The sequence below is a fragment of the Pipistrellus hanaki genome (genome assembly GCF_964339955.1).
Source record: "Pipistrellus hanaki genome assembly, chromosome: 2".
Classification (NCBI taxonomy): domain Eukaryota; kingdom Metazoa; phylum Chordata; class Mammalia; order Chiroptera; family Vespertilionidae; genus Pipistrellus; species Pipistrellus hanaki.
This window is the reverse complement of record NC_140504.1, coordinates 47,301,210-47,322,853: the sequence shown is the minus strand read 5'-3', so window position 1 is coordinate 47,322,853 and position 21,644 is coordinate 47,301,210. Positions and strand designations below refer to the sequence as shown.

At 53.4% G+C, this 21,644-nt stretch overlaps 1 long non-coding RNA gene across 1 annotated transcript in view; it reads left to right on the top strand.

Annotated features, from left to right (window-relative positions):
- The window catches only part of LOC311616422, a 299,958-nt gene that overhangs the window by 26,079 nt on the left and 252,235 nt on the right, over positions 1-21,644 (top strand). The gene's annotated exons all lie outside the window — the stretch shown is intronic.

Sequence of the window (21,644 nt, the reverse complement as noted above, 5' to 3'; positions counted from 1 at the left end):
GCCCCCCTTCATGTCCTGGACTATGATGCGACCTCCACACGGGTGACCCCAATCTCCACCGCAGGCTCGGGTCTCTGGCTCCCTGCTGAGCTACCTGCCTGCTCAGCATCCCTGTGTCCTGCCATCACAGTCACAAGCACAGCTAAGGCAAACTCTGCCCCTTTTCCTCCTGATGCCCACCAGCGAATCGCCAAGCCTGGGAGCGGGGAGTGTTCTCCAACTTCTCCTCCTATGAACCCTCAAGACCAACTAATCAGAGAGTGCTTCCGAGGATCCCCTCTCCCTTTCTCCTTTCCAACTCCCAGCCTGGGGAGGCGCTGTCTCCCCGCACTGAGACATCGTGCAGCCTGCTACCTGGTTTCCCTGCCTGCAGTGCGGACTGGCTTGGGTGAATGCTGGGGTCAGGGGTGGGAGGGAAGAAATGATGTATAGCCGGCCCTCCAGGAGCCCCGGTTCCAGTAGGAGATACTGGACAAGGGCACATGGGACAGAAACACAAGCATAAAGGGTTCAGTGGTTGGCAAGCCCTGGGCGTTCAGGGAGGTGGAGGCCTGGGCTAGCCCATACCTCAGGGAAGGCTGCCTTTGATCCCAGGCTTTGAGGGGCAACAAGCAGTGCAAGGAGGGCACTAAAGATGTGTGCAAGAGGAGTGTGAGCCGGGGAATGGAGACAGGCCAGCGGTGAGGTCAGGATCGTAGTGTCTGGAGCGGCTTCTGGTGGGAGAGGAAAGGAGGAGATACATCTGGAAAGCCAGCTGGAGCCAGGTTCTGCAAGACCTCCAAGGTCCGAGTGAGAAGTTCGTGTATTTATTAAGGACTAGAGGCCCAGTGCACGAAATTCATGCACGGATAGGGTCCCTAGCAGCCGCTGGCTGCCAGCCAAGGCCTCCCTTCCCCAGCTGCAGGCTAGGGCCTCCCTTCATTCTTTGCTGCCCACTGGTGGTCAGCACATGTCATAGCGAGTGATTGAACTCTGGGTGGGTCAAACTCCTGAGGCGACACTTTGCATATTAGGCTTTTATATAGACAGATACTTGGAAGTTACTGAAGGACTCTGCAGAGGAGGTCCATGCTCCTGCCTGTGCTTTCGAGGCTGGCTGAGTGCAGTGTGAGGAGAGCAGGAGGCAGGGAAAACAGTGCGGACTTTCCCTGACTTGAGATCAGAGCAGGAGGGCCAGGGATGCTAAGGAACTAGAATGAGAGGTTTCAGCATCTGAGCAGTGCATATGCAGATGGCTTAAAAGACCTAAATGTGAATCACTGAGATGTGAACTCCAACTATGCAGGCATCACTTTAATCCTTCAAAAATTATAAAGCTGGGTCAGGTCCAGTGTGGGCCAGGATGTGGGCATAGGGCCCTCCAGGAACTGCTGGTGGCACAGTCAGGTGAGTCAAAGGAAGGGTTTGTTGAGTGGGGTCAGGGGTCACAGGGGTGGTTGGATGATGGGGGACCAAGAGAAGCCAGAAGTGAGCCCCAAGTTTCTCGCCTGGGTGGCAGGGCGGACAGCGAGGCCATTTACACAAAGGCAGGAGCAGGTTTGAGGAAATGAAGTAGCAAGATTCCACCTCGCAGTGTGACTGATGGAAGAGAAAACATGTGTGTACTTGTAAAGAATCCAAAACAGCAAGACATCACATAAGTCTGTTCTCAAGAAGAACTATTGCTGTTATTATTATTTCTAAAGAACTGTGGTAGAAGTTGAGGGCAGCAAAAACTGGCCAATTCCTTGGCCATCGCATTTATTTATTTATTTATTTAGCCTGTTTCCATTGGTGTTTCTGGGAGAATGTTAAAGTTGTTGGTATGATATCAAAATCATGTTATTTGGGAGGACTGAAAATGCCATTTACAAAAATTGTCAGTGCTAACAGTGGATAATGGAAAGCCGAATGGCGCTGCCAAAGATTAGACCGTTTAGCACAGGGGTCCTCAAACTTTTTAAAGTGGGGGCCAGATCACGGTCCCTCAGAGAGCTGGAGGGCCGGACTATATGAACTACTAATTCCTACTGTAACACCTCGGCTGCGCTCACTGCCCAAAAAACCTGGCGGGCCGGATCAGACTCCTCTGCGGGCCGCATGTGGCCCGCGGGCCAGGGCACAACCCAATGATGATTCCCCCCCCCCCCCCCGCCCCCCCATCCTTTTTAGCTTGCAGCTGCAGACATTTCATTTTAACCTCTCACAACCTGTGAATGTTCCGATTCCGGGTCTCAGGCGCCCCCTTGTGGCTTCCTGGAAGAACGGCTCTCCTCACTAGGAGTGATAATCCTTAAGGAGGATTTACTACCAAGAAGTCACAGTGCGGGACAACCCAGCACATCATAAACACTTTCCCACAGGCGGGCGGAGCTGCCCAGGCTCTGTCCCCTGCAATCCTGGAAACGTGCTCTGTCCGCTGGGTGCCCGCGGAGGAGGAGCGGCCGGAGCGGAGGCAGAGGTCCTCATCACCGGCTGTGGACACGCGTGGGCGGTCTAGTTTGCCCTAGAGACGCTGCAAGCCCTGCCTGGCGGGACAACCTGCAGAGCCCGCGGTCAGACTGCGGGCATGCTCTCCGCCTCGCAGCAACCCCGGGTACACACAGAAGTGGTCTCGGGTCTTAGTTCCCAGAGCCATGCCATAGCAAATGCATTTTTTGGAAGGTTGTGCTTTGTTTTCTCTGGGATTTTATTAAGAGTTGTTCAGCGTTTTAGAAAATCCTTTCCTTTTTGGGAATAGGTAATCCTTATTTTAAAAAGCCAAGTACAAAGAAAAAGCAACTTTAATTCTTCTTTACTCTTTTTTTTTTTAATATATATTTTATTGATTTTACACAGAGAGGAATTGAGAGGGACAGAGAGTTAGAAACGTCGATGAGAGAGAAACACCGACCAGCTGCCTCTTGCACACCCCCCTCTGGGGATGTGCCCGCAACCAAGGTACATGCCCTTGACCGGAATCGAACTCGGGACCTTTCAGTCCGCAGGCCGACGCTCTATCCACTGAGCCAAACCAGTCCGGCTAATTCTCCTTTACTCTTAAATTCATCCTTTACTCAGTGTAAATGGATGAGAGCCTCTATCTAACTACTTCACCAAGTCTCTGGTGAGATCTTAACCAAGCATTTACACCTAGAAACATTAGAGAAAAAAAAAAAAAAAAAAAAATATATATATATATATATATATATATATATATATCCTCTCTTTTATTTCTAATTTATGATAATTAGGACATTTAGTTTTAAAATCCTCTGAGATCTGCCGAAACCGGTTTGGCTCAGTGGATAGAGCGTTGGCCTGCGGATTGAAAGGTCCCGGGTTCGATTCCGGTCAAGGGCATGTACCTTGGTTGCAGGCACATCCTCAGTAGGGGGTGTGCAAAGGGCAGCTGATGGATGATTCTCTCTCATCGATGTTTCTAACTCTCTATCCCTCTCTCTTCCTCTCTGTAAAAAATCAATAAAATATATTAAAAAAGAAAAGAATCGAAAGACTCAGAAAGAAACGTTGGGGACCCCCCCACCCCCACCCCTTTATCTGCCTGAAGGGATTCAGATAGAAAACCTGCTCGAAGAGAAGGGAACCTCACCTCCGCATCATAGCCTAAACCCGTGGTCGGCAAACTGCTGCTCTCGAGCCACATGCGGCTCTTTGGCCCCCTGAGTGTGGCTCTTCCACAGAATACCACGGCCTGGGAGAGTCTATTTTGAAGAAGTGGCATTAGAAGAAGAAGTTTAAGTTTTAAAAATTTGGCTCTCTAAAGAAATTTCTGTCATTATCCTGTTGCTATTTGGCTCTGCTGACCATTGAGTTTGCCGACCACTGGCCTAAACTCAATGGCAGACGGGAGGGGGCCGGCAGTCTCTGCTGCTGGTGAACTTCCCTCTGGTCCTTGGTCTCTGGGTGGCCCAGCAAGAATTTGTTTAAGGCTTGTTCGCTCCTCCTCCTCCTCCACCTGTCAGTTACCTGCTCTCCCTTTGAATGCCGGATTGCTGCCTCCCTTCTCCTCTGGCATGGCATGGAATGGCGTGCCAACCACAATTGCCCATGCTGGGCCTCATGCTGCTAAGGCACTCCCATATGCCCATCTGTCATAAACTCTGCTCATTTTCGCCTGCTAACCTGTCCACGTTAATTTGATGACTAGTCCCCCTAGAAGAAGTTAGGAGGTGGGAGGAAAGTTATATTGGACGCTCACACTTGACCGTATTTACTCTCTGCCCACTTGGTAACCCCTGCCCCCAAAGGCACTCTCCCCCAAGAGACCGGGTCCCCCATCTGGCCCTGGGACTTTAAGGGCCTCTGTTTCCCATATGTAAATGAGGGGATTCCACTCTGTAAGATGCCCCTCCCCCCTCTACCCTCACAGCATGGGGTCACTGAACCTTAACACCGACAACAAATAGACTTTGAAGCAGTCACTTTGCCATGTCTTGTTTTTTGAATCTAGACCGACATGATTAAAATTCTATTATAAGGCTGTTATAATAGACAGCCAAACTGTCTTACCCGGTGGTAGGGTGGAATCTTGAACCTTCTGCTTATGTGAATTCAGCTCAGGAGGAAGACTGAGAGGCAGAACGAGACCATGTGGGTGGGTCTGTGACTTCGGGTGGTGGTGTCAGGGTGGTGCGGGAATCAGGCTTAAGAACAAAAGGTGTGAATACAAGGTACTTGTCACTCAAGAACAGGGCAACAGAGGTGTAAACAGGGGAGGGGGAGCGGTGGTGTCATTTGGCTTTTGCCCACCCACGTGGCAGAGCACACGCTGGCCAGCGTTTCCCATGGAGGGAGCGGGGTTCCAGGCGGAGGGAAGGGGCGCCGTGTGGAGCCTCTGTGGTCTGGGAGCCACCTGGGCCTGACGGACCACGTGGACGGAGGCTGCGGCTCTGCTCCCCCAGCCCCTCTTGGCAGCCTCAGCGTTGTGAGTGATGAGAGTTTTCGTGCCTGTCTCCGGCTCCATAAAAGAATCCTGGCAGGACATGGGAACCTCTGCAGGCAGTGTGCTCCCAGCTGACCCGTTCTGCCTGGGAAGGGACGCTGCGCCCCAAAGAATGCCCCGGGCCGGGGTCAGGTCGCGGCGGAAGCCTGAATGCCAAGCCGTCATTAGGGGAGATGGATGGAGGGGGCGTGGCGTGCGGGGCAGGCCCGGGCCTGCTGCTGCAGTTTCGCGGTGGTTATTTATGGCCGCGCCGGGGCCGTCAGAAACCAGGCTGACAGCTCCTGTAAGCTGACCCGGCTGGCACCCGCCTGCAGCCTTCTGCCGGCCCATCCCTCAGCTTGAGGAATGTCAGCCTCAGAGACAGGGACCAGATGCAGTAGGTGTGAAAGGAAGGTTTCCAGAGCGCATCCCAGCCCGGGGACCTCGTTATCCGAGAGGCATGCGTGTGCGGGACACATGCTCGGACGCCCTAATGTTTACATAAGCGGACATTTGTGAAATAGACCTAGCACGGTCAATGTGATTCTTACATTTGGTGCAGGGGAACGGTCCACAAATAATCCCAAACGTAAGTAGTAATCCCCAAACGGGTCTTGGTTATTGGCTGGGGAAAGGTACAGCAAAGGTTTTGTTTGCTTGTTTTTTGGTGTGTATGTGTGTGTGTGTGTGTGTGTGTGTGTTTCTTTTAGCAATAGCAGTACCAGTGTAATCCTATTTCATTTATCTGAATTTTTGTTTTCCCTGCTGACTGACACCGCGGGTCCAGGAGGCCCAGGAATGTCCCGGATGCTAAGGGCTAAGCGGAGAAGGCTGACTGTCTGTGGGTGATTCAGTCACCCCAGTTGCACACAGCAGGACTCACCACTGTGAACAGTAGCAGTGGCCAGAGTGGGGCAGGGGACGGGTGTGTAGGCAAAAGTGGTGTGCGACCACTCTCCTGTGGTCTTTCCATCCCGGCCAGGTCTGCCTCCGTGACCACAGGGAGCCAGTGAAATTACGTAGGAGCAGCTACTCTGGGAGCCCTAAAGCTCCTGGTGAGACCCTCGCCCGCTGAGACCCGCACCCGCTGAGACCCGCACCCGCTGAGACCCTCCTCACCCGCTGAGACCCTCCTCACCTGCTGAGACCCTCCTCACCTGCTGAGACCCTCCTCACCTGCTGAGACCCTCCTCACCTGCTGAGACCCGCCCCCGGTGGGAGCTGCGGCAGTGTGGACTTCTCTGCCTGGAGGGCTTTCGGGGAAGCAGGTGCAGGCCCAGGGGCGGAGGCCAGAGTCCGGTCGGAACAGGGAGCAGCAGGCAGTGACTGCGGCCCCTGAGAGGGCAGTTCCCTGTGGGTGTAGCCGCAGGGAGAGGGCGGGCTGTGGGGGGCAGTCTGGGAGGGAAGTGGAGGGAGAGGCGATGCTCCCGGGAAGAAAGCTGCCCGGTATATGGGGCCTCTGGGTCTTAGTCCGAGAAATAAAAATAAGCCTAACGGTGGTTTTACAGGCAGCTGAGCTGAAGGCTGAAGGGGGACCACTGCATCCGCCCTCTTCATCCTCACATCTGTTTACTCCCCAGGTGGCACTCTGCATGTCCCCACAAGACACCAACTCAGGAAACCAGGAAGCTTTAAGTGAAGGCATTCTTACCAACCCTTCATCCATTCACCAAATACATCTAACATATTCAGAGCTGCAGCTCAAATATTTCTATTGCATAGAGGCCCATTTTCTTTTCTTTTTTAAAAAAATATATAATTTTACTGATTTCAGAGAGGAAGGGTTGAAGGAGAGGGAGAGATAGAAACATCAATAATGAGAGAGAATCATTGATCGGCTGCCTCATACACACCCCACCCTGGGGATGGAGCCCACAACCCGGGCATGTGCCTTGGCCGGGAATCAAACCGTGACTTCCTGGTTCATAGGTCCCCGCTCAGCCACGGAGCCTCGCTGGCTGGGCAGGAGTTCATTTTCCATCCGCCTTTTATCGCGCTCACATTTCCTGGGGTCCAGTGGGCAAGCACTGCCGAATGCCCCTTGAGTGCCAGTAGTGTGCCGGGTGGCCTGGGGAATGTGGCAAGATGGTCCCCGCTGCTGAGCCTCCCAGTCCGGAGGAGAGGCGGATCCGCCTCTGGGAGAAAACGCCCTGACAGAGAGAAGCATCTTTGCCAATAGCTGCCTACTCGGCTACCGGGAAATGCAATGGCTTAAACCACCATACCTGTTTATGGTTCCGCAGGCTTTCTGTGAGTCAGCACGCAGACGGGCACAGGAGCAGTTTGCCTCCGTGCCATTCTGCGTGGCTTCCCCCAGAACGACCCCACGTGCGCGCACTCCCGTGGATGCTGGCTGCAGGGCCCACGGCTCTCCCTGTGGCTGTGCCTCCTCCCCCAGCGCAGGCATGGAGAGGCAGAAAGCCAAAGAGCAAGAGAGACTATGAATGAGGACCAGGCGGAAGCCATGTCTTTCTTCTGACCAAGCCTCTGACGGCTCAAAGCCTCACGCCCACCGTGCTCCATGCCCAGGGCAGCCCCACCCAGCCCCCAGGGACGAGAGTCTAGTCCTACTTGGGGGTCTCCCCTCTGGCTCTGCCTTCTCGGTCACTTAGAAAACGAGAGCCAGGTCATAAGGGGAATGGCCAGTGATGTGGCTGAGAGTTAAAACCTCCATCAATTAGCCTTCCAGTGCCGCAGTCAGCCGCAGGGCGATGCCACCCGCTTCTCTGGAAGGGTGTGACATCCTGGGGGCCCCAGGAACGTGTGCCTCTCAACCCCCTCCCCCAGCCGGGGGCGTCGCTGAGCTGGGCCTGGCCTCTGAGTGGCACCCTGGTCTTCCCGGCAGAGATGGAGCTTCACTGTTCACAAAGGGCTCCCCGTGGTTTCGATTTTCCCAACGGGGAGACGTGCTCTCGCCCTTACAGGTGGGATCCTGAGGCCCCGAGAGCATCATTCATTTGCCCAAAGTCACACAGCTCGCTGCTGACAAACGGGGTGACCCTGTGGCACAGGACCACCCACTCTCCTGCACGTGGGACCTGGCGCATCACTGAGCCACCCGCCCCGCCTCCCCTGCCCTGCCCCCGCCCGGCCCCACCACGAGGCTCCACCCCAGGACAGTGCTGCTCAGGCCGGCGCCAGTATCCGGTCTCCACTGGGAACACCTCGGAGAGCCTCGTGGATCCGTTCACACCGGCCCCTCGTGGATCCGTTCACACCGGCCCCTCCGGCCTTCCAACTCCACGTCCTTAAGCTCCATGTCCTCCCGGTGAGGCACCTTGCGCTCCCATGTCCCAATCTGCACTCAGAGTCCCACTCACCTCGGCCGCCCCCTCTGCCTTCCCAGGGAGGCACCGCCCTGCTGTTCCCCCGTGGAGTCCCCATCCCTCCCGGCCTGCACTCTGTCTCAGGGACACCTCTCCTGGTGCCTCGGTCTCTGGGCTTTCCCGTGGGCTTGGCCCGCATGGCAGGTGGAAGGTGAGAGGAGGGCAGACGGCAGCTGGGGACGCGTTTTACTCCTCTGCTCCGGGAAGCATCCCCCGCAGGGCAGGGTCTCTGCTGGTCGCCAGCTCCCACTGCACGGGCCCCTCTGGCTCCTGCTCTGCCTTGGGGCTCCAGGCTTCCGGCTCTAGTTGCACTCCCTCTTCCATCCCTTCTGCTCTTGATGGAGCCAGTGGCTTCTTCCCATGGCTGACCTGGCACTGCCTAAATATCCTGGTCAGCGTCTCAGCTCTTACTATGCAGGCCATGCCCTGTACTAAATTCCCTTCGTGTGAAACACTAATGTGCTTTGTCCTGCCCCGCTGGTCTCGTGGCTAAGAGCATTCCTTTCACAGAGGATGGCACCACCTCAGCCCTCAGTCACTGACCCCCCCTCCCCCACCGGGTTAGTCTCTGAGGCCTGGAGCCGCCCCCTCCCCACTGCAGCAGCCTGGGCCTGAGTCCTTATCAGCTCTGGCCTGGCTGACCTCCCACCAGGACCCCGTGCCAGCCCACCCCCCCACTGTGGCAGGAGGCCCCAGAACTGCCGCCTGCACTTCAAAGCCGGCCTTTCCAATCTGACCCGGAGCTGCCTTCCACCACCAGCCCCCTCCACATTCTCCCTCCCACCCTGCACCCCACACCCGCTCAGATCCTTTCCGAATGCAACACGCACCATCGTCCACCCTCTTCTCCACCTGCCCCTTCCGCCTGGACTGCTGCCCTTTCTTTTTACTAGTGAACGCCCACTGATTCTTTTTTTTTAAATTATTAATTTCTTTTTTTCCCCCAAAAAATATATTTTATTGATTTTTCCATAGAGAGGAAGGAAGAGGGATAGAGAGCTAGAAACGTCGATGAGAGAGAAACATCGACCAGCTGCCTCCTGCACACCCCCTGCTGGGGATGTGCCTGCAACCAATGTACATGCCCTTGACAGGAATCGAACCTGGGACCTTTCAGTCCCCAAACCGAAGCTCTAGCCACTGAGCCAAACCGGTTTCGGCAATTATTAATTTCTTTATTGATTAAGGTATCACATATTTTTCCTCAACCCCCCCATTCCAATCTCCCCCTATTGTCCTTGACCACTGGTTAGGCTCATGTGTATGCACACAAGTCCTTTGGTTGATCTCTCCCTTTTATCCCCACCCTCCATCTGAGGTCCAACAGTCTGACCCACGGCTCCTGGTCCTTTAAGACACAAGGCAGATGCCACCTCTTCTAGGAGGAAGCACGTAGCACCTTCTGCCTCCCAGGGTCCCTGGTACCTGCCTCCTAAAGAGACTGCTCTCACGTGATGTGAGTGTGGGGGCTGGGGCCCTGTCCCAGCCCTCTGTGTCCTCAGGTACCTGGCACCGGGGCTAGCCTGTCACGGGGATTTCACGATGTTGGCTGGCTGGGCTGGAAAGTGCTAATTGGAATCAGCTGGCCTCCTAGTCCCTAGGTGATGGTGCCTGGCCCCACTTCCCATTCCTGTTTGAATAATCCACCCGAGAATCAGGGGCCTCTCCTCCCTAACACCAGGGCTGTTCATTTCGGGGACCTTCTCAATGGCCCAGGTTAATGTTTAACTTCAGTTCCTTTGTTTTCTGTAAAGCTGATAACAGGGTGGTAGAGCTGGGAATGTGAAAGACCACGGGAGGAAAACAAATACCCACCCATTTTTACTTAACAATTACCAACTGGTTCCTTTCCCTGAGCTTCTGGGGAGTGAGTGGGCATGAATGCAGACTGCTAAAAGGTAGCCCTCCGAAATGATGTAACCCTATAAAGGCCAGTCTCCATCCCAGGCCCTGGAGCTAGAGCTTCGTCCACCAACAACACGCTGGACTCCAGAAAGACAGTCTTCCTGAGTCTTCTGTCTGTGTCACCGTCCTGCAGCAGCCTGGGCGGAGTCCTTATCAGCTCTGGCCTCCCGTGGATTCCCACGGGATCCCGGATAAAGCCAAACCCACCAGCTTGAAACTCAAGCCCCGCCCCCTTCCATGGCCTGTGTTCTAGCCAGACATTCTATTTACAGGTCCCAGACGGCCACACGTTGGGTCTTGCCTCTGTATGTCTTGAAAATAGAGTGGAGGAGTGGCTAGGAGGTCACCGTTTGGGCAGGCAGGGTCTGTGTCTAGGCTCCATCGTGCCCCGGCTGAGGCAGATTCCAGGCAGCTGCTTTGATTTTCCTGACACACAGCTGAGCATCCCCCCAGCATATGCCTGCATCCCTTTCCCCACCCCCATGGGCAGTAAAACCTCCACAGTCCTGTGGCTTTTCCTTCCTTTTCATTCATTTGTGTGTGTTTAGTCTCCCCATCTGGACTCCGTGGACCCCTCAGACTGCTGGCCGAATGACTAAAAAGGATGGACATCCGCCATACGCTGTGGTCGAAGCTGGCCCGTGAGCACACGTGGAGGACAGGATGCTCTGTGTGTACAGGTTTGCCTACAGGACAGGTGCCTGTAAGACAGGCCTCTGACCTGTCCTCTTTCCCTGAGAAGTCAGGAGAATAATCATGATAAAAAAAAAAAAAAATGGGTATGCCGAAACCGGTTTGACTCAATGAATAGAGCGTTGGCCTGCGGACTGAAAGGTCCCAGTTTTGGTTCTGATCAAGGGCATGTACCTTGGTTGCGGACACATTACCAGTATGGGGTGTGCAAGAGGCAGCTGATCGATGATTCTCTCTCATTGATGTTTCTAACTCTCTATCCCTCTTTCTTCTGCTCTGTAAAAAATCAATAAAATATATATTTTTAAAAAATAAATAAAAATAAAAAATCTGGCTCCTGTGCCCGCTCCCCGAGGTTCTAATTTAATTGGCACCGGGAGCCTTCGGGCACTGGGACATTTTAAAAGCTCCCCCTGTGATTGCCAGGCGAGGCTAACAAGCGCCTTAGATTGTGTTCAGGATGTCAAACCCCACACCTAGGCCGGTGGGGCTCCTGGACGCTGTCCCGGCCATGACCACTAGGTCGCGCTGTGGCGCCGCCTGGGAGGCCTGGGCCAGGCAGACCCGGGCTCCTCCCTGCCGGCGGCGGGGGCAGCTCCGGCTGGGAGGCCTGGGCCTGCGGGAGCAGCTCCTGGCGGCGGCTGCACTTCCCACCCTCGCACCCCCTTCCCACCCGCCTCCCTGTGCATCTGCACCTCGTTAGTGCTGGCCGCCGGCCCGCGGCGCCTGACGTCAGTGATGCGCTCACTCCGGGTAGGTGCGGCCCTTGCACCGCAAGGCACAGGCTGCTTCAGCGGCCAGCGCTGCTGCCCACCTCCTCCAGGCAGGACGCTGGGCTCACCCTGGACCTGGGCCTTTGTTCACGCCCCTCTGATTGCCCGGGAGTCCTTCCCCATTTTTACCCAAATGGGGCACCAGTGTCCTCCATCTCCCCAGCAGGTTCCTGCCCCTTCCCTGTCTGAGGGTCCTGGGAAATCCCAGGCTTGAGTCCTCAGATCTGCCAGGTCAGATGCAGGAACCAGCTCTCACCTTTCTTTCCCCTTCGGAGTTTCTCTTCTCCCTGGCTCTCCCCTCTGCTCACTTCCTTCCCTGCCGCCTGCTCTTCCCCTTCCTCTCTTATCTGAGTTGTGTGCATCAGATAGTTAAAGCTAATGTGTTTTCTTTCGTAGGGCAGGCCTGGACCAGATGGGGCCAGAGATTGCCTTGGTTTAATATGGCAGATAAAGCAGTGCCACTTGTAAGAGACATTGCCTGTGTTGGTGGGGAGCGGTGGGGTGACTTCTGGCTGTTGGTGAAGCTTTAGTTTAAAATAAATAAATAAAAACTCCCTTTGAGGGGCAGTGTGGGAGTTGATTTTGGGAAGGCGAGTTCAGTCTAACATAACCGCGCTCTCCTCTCTAGCTTCCCCCACTGGCAGGAAACCTCTCTCCCGCCCCTCCAGTTGCTTCTCAGAGCCAGGACTCCGGAGTTGACTTTATCATAAATGCTCCATTAAGCTGCCTTTATCATAAATGCTCCTTTTCACCTCTGACCATGCCACCTCCCTGCCCCCATCTGTTTGATAGTCTGGGCTTGGCTGGTGTGAGGTTTCCCTTGGAGAAAGACTGTGAGGGTGAGAGGGCCTTGAACACCCGGGTCTGGATGGTGCCTGATGACCCTTGGCTGTCTTCAGCAGCTCCGGGTTCCAGCAGGAGAGAAGAGGTGGTTCTGGGAAGCAGGACGCCGGCTTGATGCCTACTTCGAACCTTCACTTCAAGTGCCTGTTCCTCCTTTCTTTCATCTGAACCCCTCCGCCCCCCTCCCCACCCCTCTACCCATGGCCAGCAGGTGAGGTGGGCATTTCTTGCAGCCCCACCTGAGAGACGCTGCTCAGATGCAGGAGAGGAACACGGACGTTCAACAGTGGGCAGGTGGCAGGGAGCCAGGTCGCCCCAGATGGGAAGCTGAGGCCCAGAGAGGGGACAGGGACTTGCTCGAGGTTGCATATCATTCTCAGTAGATCCCTTTTCAAGCTAATTCCTCAGAAGTCCCCACCAGGGCCCCTCAGAGCCCCTGCTAGGTCCGGTGTGACCCTTCTGAAAGGCAGCGTTAAGGGAGTGGTGGCTGGTCCAAAGGGAGCTGATTGAATGGGGAGAAAACCGCTCTCCTATAACCCAGGGGAGTGACCCTTCGCCAGAGACAGTTGTGGTCCAAAGCTCAGCCTGATGGGGAGCAGCAGATACCCAACAGGGGCTCTGGGTGGAACCAGCCTCTCCAGGGCTCGAAGTGATTGGTTGCGGGGCACACAACCCCCCTGACAGAGGCGAGGGAAGGGGTGTCAGATGCCAGGAAGGACCCTGGAGCTCCTTCCAAGGGAGCCCCTGAAAGTAACCCTGTGACCATGAATTGGATCTCACATGGGTTTGGGGTGGCCAAGGAGATCTAGGCAGCCATGCTTCGGGCCAGTGAGTCTACTGCCTCGGCAGTGCGTGGGCCAGCACCCAGGTGGGAATGAGGGACTCATGAAATATCAGCTTGGGGAGGACCAAAGAGATCGCAGGTTATGTGGGTAAGAAATTAGGGGAGGGCAGGGGAGGGACTGGCCCAAGGGCATGGGAGTTTAGACAGAGGCTCTAGAGTCTAGAGCCTGGGCTGTGCGCCCCTGCCCTGTCCTGTTTGTCATGTGGACAGGAGCCCTGGCCCGCTCTGCAGGTGCCACCCTCTTTTCCTCTCTTTGGGGCGCATGTACATGTCTCTGTGTGTGTGGAGACATTTCCTGAGCCTCTGATCACAAATCCTATCTACTTCACAGAACCCAGAGAAACAGACTCTGTACCCTCATCACCTATTCCAGGATCACTGTTAGGAAATCCTGTTCCCACCTCGCCCAAACCTCCCACGCTCTAGCCTAAGCCCCTCCAGGTACTTCCTCCGAGGGCCCCGGGAAATGGCTGGGCTGTTTCGGGAGGAATGATTGTTTGGGGGTGCGCCCGCCAGACAGGGCTGTCCCCGAGTCCACATGGCTGTCTGCAAGAGCGGGCTCTGCCTGAGGCCTTGCAAGACATGCTTTGGGGGGGAGGGGGATGCTGGTCCCAGCTAGTGATTTATTGCCTGTTTACTCAGAATCCGCTTGCTCATCTCTGCCGGTGGGAAGGGACAGCGGGAAGAGAAGGGGTGTCCTCTAGCTGCAGAGGGAGGTGGGAGGGAGGGCTTTTCCGCCCCCCCTGCCCGGTGACTCTCTTCACTCATCCTACCTGCCTTTCTCCACCTGATGAGAAATGGAATGCGGTCTCATCTCCCCCTCCCCCCTTATCTGCGTTCTCCCACCCCCCAACCCCCCCCACCCCCCCCCCCGGCCCTCCCACACACACACCTGGAAAGCTTCCACCACATTTTCTGCTCAGTCATTGAATGCAGAATTTCACCCAGAAGATGAGGAAGAAGCAAAACAGTAATGCTGTGGCAGGCTGGTCTGTGCTTGGGTACTTCACTGGTAGCTGTGTTGCAACCCTAAGACGTAAGCGTTGTCTCCATTTCACAGATGAGAGAACTGAGGCTCGGCGAGCTTAAATTGTCTGGGGTCTCAAAGAAGGGAACAGAGCTGGTGTCTGGCCAGAGCCCAAGCTCATGCCGTCTCTCAAACAGCGTTTCTCAAGAGGGCATCATAGGCCACCGGCATGAGGATCACTCCCTCATTCAGTCAATTCTTTTATAAGTTTTTCAAATTGATTTTTTTTTTTTTTTTAGAGTGAGAGGAAGGGAGAGAATTAGAAATATCAATGAGAAAGAATCACTAACTGGCTGCCTCCTGCACACCCCCCTACTGGGGATTGAGTCCACAATCCGGGCATATACCCTGCCTAGGAATTGAACCTTGACCTTCTGGCCAGACTCAATAGGTATTTTAAAAAAAATATTACTCCCCAGCCAGTATGGCTCAGTGGTTGAGCATCAACCCATGAATCAAAAGGTCACCGGTTTGATTTCTGGTCAGGCCACATGCCTGGGTTGTGGGTTTGATCCCCAGGAGGGGACATGCAGGAGCCAGCCTGTCGATGATGTTTCTCTCCAGTCGATGTTTCTGTTTCTCTATCCCTCTCCCTTCCTCTCTCTCTAAAAGCCAATAAAAAAGCATTAAAAATATATTATCAGCTCAGGCATTGTTCTAGGCTGCAGTTCCTTCCTTCTTGGAGCATTCATTATTGGGAGTCCCAAAACAAACAAGGTCTAAGAAAGAAGTCAATTATTTGATCATCTTAGCTCAGGCTGCTATACCAAAACACCATCGACTGGGTCGATTAAACAACAGATACTTATTTCTCACAGTTCTGGAGGCTGGGAAATCCAAGACCAGGGCACCAGCAGATCTGATGTCTGGTGAAGTCCCTCTTCCTAGTTTTCGGGTGGCTGCCTTCTTGCTGTGTCCTCACAGGGCAGAGAAAGAGCTCCTGTCTCTTCCTCTTAAAAGGGCAATAATCCCATCATTGGGCCCCACCCTCCTGACTTCTAAGCCTAATGACACTCCAAAGGCCCCACCTCCAAATACCATCACATTGGGGATTAGGGTTTCAACATATGAATGGGGTTGGGGGGTGGGGGTGGGGGGCGGGTTCAGACATTCAGTCCATAGCAATACTAGGTAGTATAATAGAAGGTGATAATTCTATGAAACAAAGGAGAGCAGGATAAGGGATCAAGAGAGGGAGGTGGCATGTGGGTTGTGATTTAAAATATAATGGTTATGCAAGGCCTTCCCAAGAAGGTGGCATTATAACCAAGACTTCAATGTTCAAAGAGGTCAACGTTTTGCTATTGAACCTGTGCTTCCCGTGTCTTCAGAACCTCTGGGCATGTGGCCTGTGATGTGTCTTCGAACAAGTCCCTATACACACCGAGATTTGGAAATTCCCACTCCAAACCCTGGTGCTTCTCCATGCAAAAGACTTTTACCTAACAGCTCAGGAAATATTTGCTCAAATCTATCTGACTTTAGGAGTACAGGAGTGAAGCTGGAATCGAGGGTCCTGGTAACAATTCCCTTTGTGACGTGATAACCGGCTGATAGTTACTAACCCTGGCAGAAGGCACTCATATGATTCGGACGGGGCCTGGAGAGCTGTGCCAGCACAGGGCAGGCGCTGATGCCATCGAGTCAAGGTGTCACCCGGGTTCTCAAAGCCACAGCCGGTGCCACGGAAGAGCATGTTGAAGACTTGGTTCCAGATCAGGCTCACCCGTGGTTTGGGCAAGTCATTTGCTTTGAGGAGTTCAGCTTCCTTGTGAAGCTGCTAAGCTTCCCGGATTTATCTCACAATGCTGCTACCACCTCTACCACCCTACCTGTGTATCCACCCTACCATTCATTCACCCACCCACCCATCTATTCAGCCAGCCAGCCAGCCAGCCACCCGCATATCCATCCATCCATCCATCCATCCATCCATCCATCCATCCATCCATCCAACCATATCTTCATCTCATTACGATCAGCATTTCTGATGTTGCCTATATTCAGAGCAACCAAATTCCACTTCATATAATTTGGTACATGCCTAGGACTTATTGCAAAGGAACTTGGCCTAAAAAAAAATAATGAAGAAAAACTATATGGAACGTCATTAAATGGGATATTGAAATCTTTAATCTTGGAAGACCTGTTCCATGAGGTCCAGAGGTGGAGTTCGCGCTGCTGGTGCGGCCGGTCTGGGGGAGCCAGCCTAGCGAGCGCCTTGTAGCTTCAGTTGCAGTGAAAGCCGCTGTAAAAGGCCGCCTCAGATTTCCCCTGGTGGCGGGGAGCCCTGCCTCCGTGCCCAACCCTATTAACTGTTGGCCTCCCAGCGGCTGAATCCAGCCAAAAACATCCTCTGCCGTTTGAAGTGCTTATTGGAAAAGCAGATTTCGCCTTGGCTGGAGCTCTGAGCAGTTCCTTGTGTGGGGTACTCCCCAGGGCTGTAATTGAACACAAGAAAGCATCGGCCTCCTTTTGGCATTCTTGCTTTCATCTCCAAGTCACATTTTAAAATTTATATTTTTAAAAAGTCAGGGAAAGGGGCCAGCTCGGCTCACGCGGCCACTGGTGCCAGAACCCCCAACACGGCAGCTCCAGGAACGAAGGCTGCGGAGGATTAGCGGGGAGAATTAGGACCATACCGTGCGGCGATGCTTCACGCCAGGCTGCCAGGAGCTGGCAACGTGCTCTTGAGGCTGGGCTTTGGTTTGAGCTGGGCTTTGCAGAACAGGAGTCCTGAGGGTCAGACCTGGCCCCACTCACACCAGTTCAGTCAGTAAATGTTTTCTAAAAGGCCCTGAGAGCGGGAGACTCTAAAGCCTGCTTGGACGCCCACTCCAGGGGGCTAACCAGCCGGAGCAGCAGGGAATGCTTTCTCTTCTCAGCCCAGATCCATTGTGCTGCCGGGGAACCTGCCTCCACAGGCTTTAATAGACACCGGGGACCACAAGGAGAAAAGCATTGAGGACAAAGACCTGGGCTCTGTTCTTTTCCCACCACATGCTGCCTTTCCCAAGAGCGAGGGCGGGATTCTGAAAACAATAGGCTTCTAGTGGATGTTTGTCAGACAAGCTCTCCCATGCAAAAAACGATTACAGTGAAGCATGATACAACTTTTTTTTTTTTTTCTCTTTATAAAAGTCTCAGTAAGACCATTATCTTTACCAGGGGCCAGTTGTGAGACTAAAATACCAAGCTTCATGGAGAACTGAAATGAAGTAGCATCCTAGAGAAAAACGTGCCTCGTTTCTGAGGCCCAGCTCTCTCCTTGCACAGGGTTGTTGCATCATCAGCTTGTGTTCCACTATAACCCCTCCACTGTTTGTTAGGAGTTTTTGTTTATGAGAAATCATTATTATTTTTTTGCAGCTGGTTTCCTTTGAATGTAAGATTCTGCATTTATCCCTATTTTACATGAAGATCATTGATACCTCATGTTTTGCCAGAAATAAAAAAAAATTGGGTGCTTTATAACAAAGAACATACATTCAATACGATTATTAAAATTCTCCTTTTATTTCCGGGATCTCAGGAAGGAGGAGGAAAGTAAATATATGAAACCTAAAACTATTATTAAATTTAACTCTGAAGGTCCTCATAACTAAGAAAAAGAAAGAGGGGGAGAAGTATGTTTATTCCTTAGGGGAGATAAAATTTATCTTGTTTTTGGGTCTAAAAGAAATTTTGAGGGGCCCCCTGTAGAGTGATACAATGGACCAGTGTGCTAACAATAGGTTTGTGCTAAATGCGTAAGTAGTTTTCCCATGAATATTTTCTATTAGGACCTCAACTAGCTTTTAGGGCGCTACTGTGACTAGTCTGGAAAGTGGAAGGTCATCTTAGGGGTACAATAGAAGTGGGAAACCCTAAGAGGACTGGTAAAATCATCCAGCCTGCATTCCCTACTGAAGGGCAAGTTTGAGTTGGATCAGCATGAGAGGGGAGAGGGGGAGGGAAGGCAAGCTACCAAAGGTAGAAGCCAGAATATATTTCACAAGAATCACGAACTCCATACACGGCCAGCTCCCCTCCCCCATGCCCTACAGAAAATGAATCATCTGCTTACACCAGCTAAGACCTAAGTGTGGTGCTGGTGCCCATGTGCATGTATGTGTGCGAGTGGGTGTGACTATAAGCCCTTCTGCCCATGTCCTACCCTCCCTCCCACCCTCAACATACATCTGTGACCGATAAGACCCTCTGCATCCTGCAGTCTGTTGGTAGTTGACTTTGATAATCAGCCAAAAATATAGGATGTTTTCAAGGTCTGAAGATCATGAATTCTTTGGAAGAAGGACAACTGGACAGTTTCTGGATGCTCAGGATGGATTAGCCAGCCTGTGGGCAAGAGCCTCAGCTATTCCAAGTGAACATTCAGGAACAGAGCCCTGAACAAGCCAACGGAATCAGGATTCATGTTAGACTGAACTGTGCTCCCCTGAGCTGAACTCCATTCACAGGCCCCCACAGCCCTGCCTTTAAAAAACAAACAAACATATTTTATTGATTTTTTACAGAGAGGAAGGGAGAGAGATAGAGAGCCAGAAACATCGATGAGAGAGAAACATTGATCAGCTGCCTCCTGCACATCCCCTACTGGGGATGTGCCCACAACCAACATACACGCCCTTGACAGGAATCGAACCTGAGACCCTTCAGTCTGCAGGCCTATGCTCTATCCACTGAGCCAAACCAGTTTTGGCCAGCCCTGCCTTTTGATGTACCCCCTCCCCCTGCCACGCCCTGGGAGGCATTGGCTTTAAAAGCACCCTGTGTGTTCCAGGCACTGCGCTAGGCCCTGGAAGTGCTGACACGGGTTCCCTGCCCTGGAGGAAGCGGGGGACCCACTGCCTCTCCCCCCAACATGCACATGTCATTAAGAGCCTATATAATCACATATGTGATGAGGATGCAACAGGAAATGAAAGTAAATTCTGAAATTCTTCTTTTCTCGTACTGTGGCTTCCTTCCCTGGAACCACAGGCCATCTGCCTTTACCACGATGGTATTACTGTTCCTTGGGGTAACGGCATGACTTTGGCTTAAAAGCTGCAAATTCGTTGTCACAAAGTTGCTGAATTCTGAGAACAGGGCCTTCGCCTCCTTGCACTCTCTTGCCAGGTGCCCCAGTGGCCTGAGGACCGATCCCCGAGAGGCCCGTAACCATGGCCACAGACACTCCAAGCGCCAAGCATCCTGGCCCGCAGGGAGATGTTCTCCTCACACCCAGCTCCAGCTGCAAGAGCAGCCGTGCCTCCCAGCCTTATTCAGCCCAGAGCCCGCAGGAAGCTCCCCAGACCCACCGAGATCTGTGACCGGGGAGCCGCTAACACGGATGGAGGCAGAGTCTGGGTCATGTGCACATCTCAACCCCCTGTTCCCCCTCTACCCTCCCTCCCCGCCGCCATGCAATCACACTGTCAGCATCAAGAGGAGAGATAGGGACGTTTGATCTTGTTCCTTTGCAATCCACAGCCGACGGTTTCCTTTCAAAACCAGGGGTACTAACCCTTTTCTAGGTCCAAAGATCCGCAGGATTGTTAGTGTGGTCCCGGGCCAGCATCACGTTCTTGAACCCACCTCGGAGCAACTGAATCAGAGGCTGCGGGGTGAGCCCAGCAGCTTGTGTTTTACCAGGCGAGTCCGATGCCACCAAGTCAGAACTCATGCTTGAGGGCCACCGAGTCAGAACGGCTCACCAAGGCAGCTCTTCTTGGTCAGAGGACCACCCCCACCCCATGTGCCACAGCCTCGGGAAAAGTCCCTAAAAAAGTGATGATCTCTCTCTCCTCCCTGTTTGAAAATCACTGATCTAGAAACTGATTTTGCATCGGAAGAATCACCTCCTGCAACTGTCTCTGTAGTTTGATGACTTTCTTCACGTTTTGGAAATTTTTATTAAAGCATGGAGGGGCTTGTGCTGGGCCTAGACCTGTGATCGGCAAACTGCGGCTCGAGGGCCACATGCGGCTCATTGGTCCCTTGAGTGTGGCTCTTCCACAAAATACCACAGCCTGGGCGAGTCTATTTTGAAGAAGTGGTGTTAGAAGAAGTTTAAGTTTTAAAAAATTGGCTCTCAAAAGAAATTTCAATCGTTGTACTGTTGGTATTGGGGTCTATTGACTAATGAGTTTGCCGACCACTGGCCTAGACTCTCCCTCCATAGTTGTATGCAGACTTAATTTCTATGCTCTGAGACTTTAAAAAAGGAAGAGTATACTCCTAGTAGTTTTGGAAAATCTGTCTTGTTCTGCTTGCTGATGAGTTGTTGGAGACAACAGCCCATGACAGAGGTGGAGTCCCACCCTCGAACCCCGTACCTCCCTCCCCAGCACTGGCAGGGAGGGGAGTGTGGCACCAGGAATGTCCCATTGCTCTGCTTATCCTCAAGGACACCTGGCTGCCTTATGTTTCTCACAGGCTCCTCCAAGGAATCAGAGGTCACGGGCCTCTTTTCATGGCCTGTGACAGGGAGGAGATAAACTTCAAGTTGTTCGGTGTTTGCAAATATGCTACCCTGAGTTTGTGGGCTTTTTCCTCTAAAAGTGTGACATTTGGGAAGCTGGCCTGGATATGAGGAGCTGCTGGGTACCTAGCAGGTAAGGAACGCTTAGTCCACTCCATCCCCGCACTGTCCGCAGATGCTCCAGCGGCTTCTGCTCCTCAGAAAGGCTTGGGCTGAGGCCGCTCCTTCGAGAGTGGGTTTTCCTGTTGAGGAGGGCAGCCCCCAGCAGCCTGCTTATCTGCAGCGGCTCCTCCTGAGAAGATGGTTATTTCCCCTGTGGCTGCTGAGGCAGGAAGCAGGTGGCAGAGAGCTGACCCCACAGGGTCCCCCACAGCGGGCTGGGGTTTGCCACCAGCCTGCCACCAACGGTGGCCCGTGCTGATCTCACCGATCGCCCAGTGGCTTTGAGTCTCCGAGAGGACCAGCTGGAGTCCTCGGCAGATCCAATGAGCAGGCCAGGGGTGGGAGGCACCAGCCTGTCAGGGAGCAGAAGGTCTAGAAGGACCGGGATCCAGCGCTGCCACTCACCTTGACCGAATGGGGCCAGGAATCCGCTGCCCAGTGGGAATCCCTCATACCCGGGCAGGGAGGGGGGTGGTGAAGGAAGGGTGGGAAGCCGCCTTTGCTAGGTGACGGCCAGCCACCTGGGCCCTGACCTTCCCCTCATTGGAATGCAAGTTCCACAGGCCTGGGATTTTGTTGGTTTTACTCCTCACAGACCCTAAGCATCTAGAACAGTGGGTGGCACACAGTAGGTATGAATAAGTATTTGTTGACTAAATCATTGAATTCTTCCTCTTCCACCTTTACGCTCACGTCTGATAG